This window comes from Calliphora vicina, chromosome 1, assembly GCF_958450345.1.
Source record: "Calliphora vicina chromosome 1, idCalVici1.1, whole genome shotgun sequence".
Lineage (NCBI taxonomy): Eukaryota > Metazoa > Arthropoda > Insecta > Diptera > Calliphoridae > Calliphora > Calliphora vicina.
The window spans coordinates 122,995,133-123,005,926 of record NC_088780.1 but is presented as its reverse complement, the minus strand read 5'-3'; the positions used below and the strand labels follow the sequence as shown (position 1 = coordinate 123,005,926).

Below are 10,794 nucleotides of genomic sequence, written 5' to 3'. Positions count from 1 at the left end.
TTAATATAGACAATATGGCATATGGGCATTTCCTGGGGTCACGAACGTACGTTCGTACGCTTTTGATGTCCTTTTGATGATTGAGAATATAGAAAAAAACTTTTCCTAGCATTTTTTTGGCGATTCGATAGCATTTTGGTAGCTCTGTGTTTAGTACAAAATATGTATTCCATCGACTTTACGTTTTCATAATGATAGTTATAAACATGTGGTAACGAACGTACGCAAAATAGAAGTCAACTTTAGCTGACAGTAGTGAAATGAAAAAATCTGCGAAATGGAACGGAATATTTAAAAGTGATTAATTTATTTTAAAAATATACTAATGTAGCTCCCTATCCGGTATTTATACAATAAAATATCTCAATTGGTTTTTGTTTAATTGGCTTAAGTACCGGTCGCGCACGTACTGGTCGCGAACGTACGTTTTTTCCACATGTTTTTTTATTATCACCATGCATTTTCTCATAAATATCTTCAAATTTCCTTAACAAACAAATAAGAAAGTATGGTGGGTCAAGCCCGACCATATAATACCCTACACTAAGTAACATTTTTCTTTTAAAAATTCAATAATTTATATTCGTGAGTAATTTTCGTAGAGGGTCTTATACGGGAGCTATGACCAATTACTGACCGATCACCATGAAATTAGGTCGTGTGATTTATGTCTTTATGAAAGTTATTTATGTTGAATTTTATGTGTATACCAATGTTTTTAGGAGATTTATGCACGTTAAAGTGCATCGGGTCTTATATGGGAGCTATGACTAAGAATGGATCAATCATAATAAAATTTGGTGACATGAATTCGTAATATATAAAACTTATTTGGAACGATATACCTATATAAATTAAACATTTATGACCGATAAAGTCCAATTTCGTTCGGACATTTGTATGGAGGCTATGTGAAATAGTGGACCGATTTCACCCAGTTTCAATAGACTTCGTTCTTGGGTCGAAAAAATTGTATGTACCAAATTTTATCGAAATATCTTCTAAATTGCGACCTGTACTATGCGCACAAGGATAACATGGACAGCCAGCCAGACGGACGGACGAACATCGTTTCAGATCGATTCAGAAAGTTATTCTGAGTCACAGAAGATCGAATGCATCATTCTGATACGTGTTAAGAAAATAAATGCATTCTTTATGGTCACGAACGTACAAAATTTAGCAAATAAAAAAAAACTTTATTTAATTGTAACCCAGAAGTTTTTTTTTATTTACAAATTAGTGACACCGAACTTAATTAAAATGTGTTCTGTCTGGCTCCAGTTGACGTTTAATGCAAAGCAATTACAATAAAATGATGTTTTCGGTCGCGAACGTACGATTAAAACATAGATAAGAAACAAAGTAAAAATTAACCGTTAATCGAACTTTTTTTGTTCTCCTTACACTTTTCTCTTCTTAATTGATTGTAATAGAGTGATTTTGAAGAAAGAGTGCAAACATAATATATTTTTTACATGTAACATAATTAAATATAAAAATGTCTTTAGAACTAGCTTAAAAAGAAAATATAAAATTTTCCAGTTTAAAGCCCAAATTTCTCAATTAAAACAGCTGAGATATGCTATGAAACCATTTGTTTTTTATAATTATAAAAAATAAAACACGATGATTATCAACATTTTATTTTTCGATCCTGGTAGACCATTCAGGGGAAATGCCCATATCCGAATATTATAAAATTGGAACTAAATTTTTACATTTGTTTTTTTGCTTCCAAATTTTTTTACCGTATTGCGATCTGGAACTTTCTGAACTTTATACGACTTCCACCCAGCATTGGCTTCAGCTCTAAGCACAAACGAATCAGAGCATTTAACTTTACAAGCTGCTTATCTGATAGAAGTGTTCGGTGCTCTTCGAAAGAGTTGTTTGACTTATTTTGCCTTATTAATATCTGTTAGAACTTTTCTTCTTCCTGATCCAAGTCTTATACTGTTTAATGGCTTTTGAAACACTGTGACGATGAACCTTCAGATATTTTGCATACGTTTTTTCTGACTTACTCTTTATGTCTATGACAATTGTATTGAAGCTTAAGAAAGCTTATTTATCACATTTTAATTATTTCTTCTTGGAATAAATCTAAATTGCAGTACAAAATGAACATTTAAAGTGACTACACTCTAGATTACTTAGATACACTTAAGTGACAATTGACTTTACGCTAAATTACCAGGGATGTATAAAGTAACCAGCTGTCTTCTCTCTGCACTACAAAGAGCACATACCTGTCAAATGACTCAAAATATATAAATTGGAGTCTGCCAAGTGATCAGACATTATTGAAAATTACGATTCCTTAAGGGATACATTGGCAACTTGTAAAACTGCTGGGTAGTGAGTGGTTGAATCAGCTCAATATTGAAAAACAACTAAATCCCTCCTTCTTCCCTTCCTTTTCCAGCACTTCAATTTACACACACACACACTTACATAGTACATCCATCCATTGACATAGAAAGTGTCATACAAATCAGTTTTTATTTAGTTTGTTGTTTTATTGTTTATTATTTTACTACCCCTTGTCCCAAAGTGTTTGTTTGTTCTACTCATTGTCATTCAATATCATACATTATTGGACGACATCAGATACCGGCAGGCAGAATGAGTATGAAAAAAGTGGTAACCAGAAAAAATGAATGAAAAAGTTTAAGAAGTCTGTTTGGCCAGACTGACGAAGAGACGGTCATACACACACACACACACACACCACCGAACTTAGGTGGCATGAGCAATAAACCACTCACCACTACTGATCGTCTTGTTTGCCGGCAACACCAACAAAACCCACACATTGAAACTTCTGTTAAGAAGCACACGCTTCCTTATTTCTTAACCCCCGAAGTCGGGGTTAGAATGGACAGAGATTTACATTATACGCAGACTATACAGAAATTTACAGTTATGGTTGAATGTTTTCTCTGATACTGAGATCAGCTGTTATCCTATTTAAACTTGTTGTAATTGAGGATTTTTTTAGGTACATTTTTAACTGTACTATTATTGAATCTGTTATAAAAAGTTTGATATTCTAACAAAAGTGCTAATCCTGAACATGCCTATCGTTCAGATCAACGAAAGCTTGTAAAAGTCGGGTTAAATGGAGGTCGTATCCGTCGATAGTCAAATACAGAATGCCGCATATACGATTTCCCCGATCGTTGCAAAATATTTATTTTAATTTTTCTGCATCCGTAGAATATGTATGTAATGTAATTTAGGATAATTTAATTGATCAAACGGGTTCGCTTTGATGTTATTGAAGCTAGAAGAAAAAGTTTCAAATTCTTATGATCGTGCTGATCCTATACATGCCTAACATTGGCAGAAGAACGTACGTTTGCGAAAGTCGGGTTGTAAAATAGTTATCTTTATTTTTGCTGCATCTGTAGAAGCTCTATGTGGTGTGATTTAAGTTAATTTGGTTGAACAGGTCTCATTGGTTTCTTTTCGTCGCTAAGATTTTTTTGGAAAGTTCAAAGCAGATCTTGATACCAAACTCACCGAATGTATAAGGCCTCTGCCTTCTTTTTCTTAGCATTCCCTAAACAAAAGTTTAGGCAACAAATGTATTCCGCGCCAAAAGAAACTGCTCATCATTTGAGGCCAAGAACGGATCAAGCCAATTTCGGATACTCTGTTCGGAAGTGAAGCGTATCCCAGAGAGAGCGTTATGCATCGATCGAAACAAATACATAGTAGTCGGACGGGGCAAGGTCTGGTCTATAAGGCAGGTGTGGCAAAACTTCCCAATCACTTCTTTCTAAATAAACATATCTGGGCGATGTTCGGCCAATGCTCGCTTCAAACTCACCGAATGTATAAGGCCTCTGCCAACTGCCTTCTTTTTCTTAGCATTCCCTAAACAAAAGTTTAGGCAACAAATGTATTCCGCGCCAAAAGAAACTGCTCATCATTTGCGGCCAAGAACGGATCAAGCCAATTTCGGATACTCTGTTCGGAAGTGAAGCGTATCCCAGAGAGAGCGTTATGCATCGATCGAAACAAATACATAATAGTCGGACGGGGCAAGGTCTGGTCTATAAGGCAGGTGTGGCAAAACTTCCCAATCACTTCTTTCTAAATAAACATATCTGGGCGATTTTCGGCCAATGCTCGCTTCAAACGATTCAGTTGCGTTCGGTACAGATGATGTGATGGTCTTACCAGATTTTTGCAGCTAATAACAGATAGGACACTTTTGATTCCGCCAAATACAGATTATTTGCTTAGTGCTATGGATATTTGGCTTTGGAGCCGATTCTGTTTGGCCGGGCTTCACATACGATATTCAACGCTTCGCTTTATCGTAATGGATCCATTTTTCATCACGAGTAATGATTCGGTTTCTTTTATAACAATCAGCATTTCTGACATACAAAATCTTTCAAGGTCTCTCAGCTTCAATTCGTATGGTACGCAATTTTCTTGTTTTTGGATGAATCCTCCTGCTGCTTGCAAATGTTTTGAAATTGCTGCTTCAGTAGCTTCCCAATACAATATAAACCAAAAAATTTTTAATAATTTGTTCGTTAGCAATTAATGAATAAAGATACAAAATTAATAATATAAAGCTATACGGTGTTATTAAATGTATTTCATATGTGAATTGATTAGTTTTTAAAATTAAATGTTTGGAACATCCATCTTTGTGTATTAGATGTCGAACTTCCTTTTGGCTGTCAGGGATTGTATAGATTATATATTCCTCACTATGGGTTAATCCTTAGTAATTACAACAATGTTTTTTATTTAGTTTTTTGTAATGGTCAATATTCGTACATTCTCTTCCTATTGCTTATTGGGACAGTTGCATTGTTCTTTCGTGCAACATACTAATTCTCAACCCAGTGTTCTATAGTTCAAAGCATTTGGTGAAGAGTTGCCAGTTTTATTTTTACAAAATTTTTACAAAATTAATTTTCAAAATATGTAAATGACAAACGGCGGGATTTTAAAAAGGTACACGGAACAAACAAAAAAATCGGGACATTTGACAACATTAACTTGTAGCCAGTCTACTGCAGTTACCAGATTATCTCACATATAAACAATATTCCCCGGGGCTCATTACTTTTGAATTTTATTCCTTCCCTTTAATGCTAAGTTTACATACCAAGACCACTGTTGCCACAATTATTTTGTTATACAAATTAACCAACATTAAATGCAAATGATGACGAATAAATGTTCATATACATATATATTTAAATTTTATAAATTGCTTAAAATTTTTCATAATTCCAAATTTAAATAAGTAATAATGACTCACGAAAATTGTATTGTTTCTGAAATTCGACAAATAACTAAAGACAAATGGACTTTCGATCACTGTAGATGAGTGTTTCGATAGCTCCTTCTATAAATATATAAATATTGCAAGAAATTACAATTCTAAAAACAAATATTTAAACATTTTTAACTTAGGACTTGAAGCAATGAAAATAAAAGGTTAGGTTAGGTTATAAAGGCAGCTAGTTATCGACCAGCTCACTTGGGTCCATTAAATTGGTTCCTTTGTGTTACCCTAAGGATCATGCTCAGGGCCTCAAGAGGTCCTTCACATGTCAGAAATGGGTTCAATGCCGAACCAACCTAACGCACGAATAAACGAATCCATCCTCCTGACATCCAAAGTAGATAGATCCGCTAGACCGTGCAAAAATGGACTACCTATTGTCGCAGTCCGCACCCCTGCTAGAGCAGGGCAAAGACAGAGGAGATGTTCAATCGTCTCATCCTCGTCTTCATCATGGCAACTCCTACAGGAGTATTCAATCTCCTAGCATGCGCACCTATCAAGCAATGCACCATGAGCACTGATATTAGAGCTCGTAGCCTAGCCCGAGGTAGCCCCGTGAGGGACATCGACCTATGATGGTCAAATACGGGCCAAGTGAGTCTCGATATCGAGCAATTTGTCAAATTAGACCATCTGAGCTGAGCAGACTCAAATAATTTACGCTGTATGGTTGACTTACAGCAAGATAGCGGTAAACCGACCAAGTGATCGATCTCGTCAATTTGTAGACGTGAGCCTCTTTTGGCCAGTTCATCCGCAATAGCATTGCCAGGTACACCAGTGTGACCAGGCACCCAGAATAACTCCAGGTTAGAATGTCTCGCCATCTCATTAAGAGATACCCGGCATTCATTTACCAATCTGGATGTCGACTAGACGCCAGATAGGGATTTGATAGCAGGCTTATTGTCGGTACAGATTCGGATATTCACACCAAATAGCCTATAGTACTTCATCCAGTGTACCGCCCTTTTGATCGCTGAAATCTCAGCTTGAATTACACTACTTTGGTCATGTAGCCTGAAACACACCCTCTTCTGAAGATGGGGAATATAAAAGCCTCCACCCACCCCATCCGCAGACTTGGAGCCATCTGTGTATATGGCAAGCGTGTCCATAGAGAAAGGAGACTCGCCCGCCAATGACACAGAGAACCATCTGTCAATAAAGGGTAAGGGAGTGCAGTAATCAATATTAACAGGGAGATAAGATATACTACCCAAAATAGACGCATGGCCAGTACATCTGGACTTCTATGCTCCTACAGTACTTAACCTAACCGCCGAATTTATGGCCATTAGCTCAGCCGGTAGCCAGTGCATCATTACAAACAGAGCACGAGACGGAGTACTGCGCAGCGCACCCGTAATCATTAGTGCAGATATTCGCAGGATTCTCACAATTATCCCACAGTAGGTGGATTTACTTAGAGCCTCCCACCAAACTAGTGCTCCATACATTAGTATGGGCTTAACCACCATGTCGAAAAGCCATTTCGCATTCCTAGGGCTTATTCTCCAGGTACTCCCAATGGCCCTTCTGCAGCCTTGGACGCTCTCGCATGAATATTCTGGCTCCAGGATAGCTTAGAGTCTAGAATAATTCCCAGATACTTTGCACTATCCGAGAGCTTAAGTTCCACTCCGTTAAGGCGCGGTAGTGGGAACGAGGGGATTTTGTACCTTCTGGAGAAAAGCACAAGCTCCGTTTTCCCAGGATTCTCACCCAGTCCACTAGCAGTGCTCCACTGGCTGAGTGTACTAAGTGAAGTTTGTAGGCATTGTGATAATGTGTCCAGGTGTTTCCCACAAACAGCTACGGCAACATCATCAGCATATGCAACAGTTTTACACTTCATGGAATCTAATTTCATGAGTAATGTATTAATGGCAAGATTCCACAAGAGTGGAGATAAAACCCCTAGTAGTAGTAGCAGTTCCCATAGAAATAAAAAATATAAGGTACGGAATAAAATATTTATTTGTTATTTAGCTGGCGAAATATTAGAAGAATCGCAATTAATAATCAAAATTTTAACTTAGATTAAAGTGGAGTTGAACGTGATGGAGAATGTGATTTTGAATCGGTCGTCGAAAGTGATATTAAGGATGAAATTTATAATGATTACATTGAAATAGATGAAGGCCATGATCTTAAAATATATGTATATAACTGATGTTATTAACCGCGTACATAAGTGTTGTAAACTATTTAATAAATCGAATGATAAACACAAATATTGCAAACTAACGTTTTGTTGCATGAAAAGCATGGAGTTCGTCTTATACATGATTTTGAACAGCGTTGAAGATCTTTGTCTAACATGGCAATAAACTTTTTGCGTATTTGTAAATGCATCATTCCTGCACGGCCTGACTTCAAATTAGCCACGTTCACTGACAATGATATCAAACTTTGGACAGATTCCCTTTATTGTGTAATTCCCCAAGACCACTTTATTAAGCAAAGGTTCGGCAACGTTGACAGAGCTTGATGTATAATACAATTTGTTATAAATAATTTAGAAATATTGAATAATTAATTTACTAAAGAATTAGTTACTCAATTTAAAACCCGAATTAATAAACGACATAAAAAAGTTCTTAATACGTTTATATTGTATTTGAATTCAGGATCATGTCCAACTAGCTCAAAGTTTTTAAAGCATGGCTCCAAACGGAAACTAAAGGGTTTGCTAGTCAATTGTTTTGTAGATTGTTTGGGAGTTAATCTGATCAGAATATTTCTGATGAAAATTTAATGATGGACTTTGTTTTCGAATGTTTTTTAGCATTATCAATACTTGGATTTTTAACTTTAACTTTAACGTTATTTTTTGTTTTTCTTTAACAATAAAATTTTAAAAAACCGACATCAAAACTTCATTCTTTATGTTTTTAAAAAAATTTAAATTATTCGCATAATTCGATTAATTTTAAACGTGTGAGCGAATTATTCGAACAAGTTAAAATCTCTTATTCGAATTATTCGTTTTATTCGAACAAGAGAAAAATAGAATAATTCGAATACCCTACTGAATGGGCAATGAACAAGCTGCGTCGTTTAGTGTTTGACAGCCACTGATAGCAGACTACCGCGTGATTTGAGGAGAAAATGAAAAAAGAGAATTTATTGTGACCATTAAGCGTTATTTTTTTAGGGAAAAAACCAAAACTTAAAATCAAGGCTAAGTTTGATAGATACTATGGGAACTCTGCAACGTTATTTTCAATGGTGAAAAAGTGGTTTACTGAATTTCTTTGTGGCCGTACAAGCACGGAAGATGCCGAACGTTATGGACACACAGGTCCATAAATTAAGATATTGTATTGGCCGATCGCAGATTGGAAGTGCAAGAGATTTTGGAAGCCTTAGGCATCTAACACTGCTCAGTGGTTTCAATTTTGAATGATCACTTGGCGCGTTTGATTTGAAAAATTAAAATTTTCATAAAAATATCAGTAATTGCATACTTTTGTTGTGATCGTTATTTGTGAGTGATCGTAGAATTTCATTATTTTTTACGTATTTTTCGAATTACAATCTACTACAATAAAAACAAGCCATAATGACAACACTGAGCCAGACACATTTGCCAACAGATATGGTGACAATCTCTTGACTACCTACGTACTCAAACTCACACTCGTACAAAGCTGACTTCTTCTTAACCAATGAATGTCGTCTACCATTTCAATTCCGTCCGCTTTATCCATGAATGTGTGTAAAATGGATGGATGGTTGGATGGATGTGTCGCTTTATTTGTTTTTCGAATTTTTATTTTTGCTTCTGTTGTTTTTTGGTTTGTTTTCGTTTCTTTGTCTCATTTGTTTCGCTGCCATTTCCATTTGTAGTTCCTCTCCACCATCATGATGATATTGGTTAGTTAGTACGTTCATTTTGCTTCGAGGGAATACAAAAAAAAAAACATTGAAAATATTGCTCGTAGCAGCCAATGTTCATTCAATTGTAATCAGCCACAAAAATTGTAAATCTCTGTTTATTTTTTTCCCTCATGTGTCTGTATGTGTTTTCTGTCATTCGATATTGTATTTGTGGTGGAATGAATTGGTTAAAATTATGAAATATTTATAAATAAAAAAAACAACAACAATATGAATACTAAGTACATACTTGCAAACATACTCCTAGTTTAGTTACTTAGTTTTAGAATCTAAAGTATTTAGTTTAGTTTGGTTTTTTGTTTAGTTTGTAAATGTACTACATACTACATATAAGTATTATAATAACAAATTCTTGGCAATACCCACCGAAAGGTTAAGAGATTAATTTACAAACAAGATTCAAACGAGCAGTCATAAATTTTTAACATTTTTTCATTATTTATTTCCATTCATTGACATACAATCACACACTGCTCTCATATTTAATAAAGAAATAAGTAATATTTTCTTAAAATATTGTCTACATTAATTCATTTTCATTATCGATGGGAATAAAATACTTTGTACAACACATCGGATATGGTGCTGATGGCTCAATGGGCTCACCCAGCTTATAACCCTTTGGTGGGCCTATGGTACCACATCTATAGTATTTAGCATATAAAATATTTATATTTATTAGCATATTCCAGTAAATATTATATACCTACGTATGGAAAACAACGGAACCCTCATTACCGCACAACATCCGGCCGCAGAGCGAGAATGGATATTTAGCCTGTTCTCCAGGCGACATAATCACATCGTCCACAATACATTTACCTGGGTACTCTAAAATTTAGTTGTATAAAAACAATTATTTAATTAAACAGGCTTTAAAATATTATTATATTTACTTGGATCTGTAAAAATTCCTGTAGACATTGCTGCCCTATTTGCGTTTATGAGGCCGCAAATTAGACTTATTAGAATCCAGAATTTCATTGCTCTTTCAATGCGAAATACTAGACACCAACTAACTGATGTAATGGTGTTTTGTTGTGTTTAAACATAAATCTAATTAGTTTTTTTTTATTGTTTCAAAATTATTTTTGAGTAATAGTCAGTGATAAGAATTTGTTAATTACTTGTTTGCTGTTGTAAAAGTTGTATCGTGCAGATCAGTCTTCTTTAAAACAATGTTGCCACCAATAAATTTGCAAAATACTCAACACTTATTCCTAAAATAAAGCATCAGAAGAAAAAAAATTAGACATGTTTTATAAAATGTAAATTTTATTAATACTACTAGCTAAAACCCACTGTGCTGCACTAAAGTTTATAGTTAATTATTAAAGTCTACAGTTTACCTTTTAAATTAATTCTTATTCTATTATATTATGATTTACAATATATTTGCTCAATTCACAATGTAGTTGTATGTTGTAAATTGCATGATACAACTATTGTGATTGTGAACACAACTAACTGCTCATCTTTTGAGGCCAATAACGGGATGGCAAAATTGGTACAATTGTACTTTTTTTGGTACAATTTGATCTTGAAAAGTACAATGGTATACC

The 10,794-nt window shown here is 34.9% G+C and overlaps 1 long non-coding RNA gene across 1 annotated transcript; it reads right to left on the bottom strand.

Annotated features, from left to right (window-relative positions):
* Window positions 1-9,783: 9,783 nt before the first annotated feature.
* LOC135962073 (uncharacterized) lies at window positions 9,784-10,368 on the bottom strand. The gene is made up of 3 exons (XR_010576624.1): window positions 10,129-10,368; window positions 9,943-10,063; window positions 9,784-9,876 (listed from the first exon to the last, which is right to left on the bottom strand). It is a non-coding gene; the product is annotated as an uncharacterized LOC135962073 (long non-coding RNA).
* Between the last annotated feature and the right edge of the window lie 426 nt (window positions 10,369-10,794).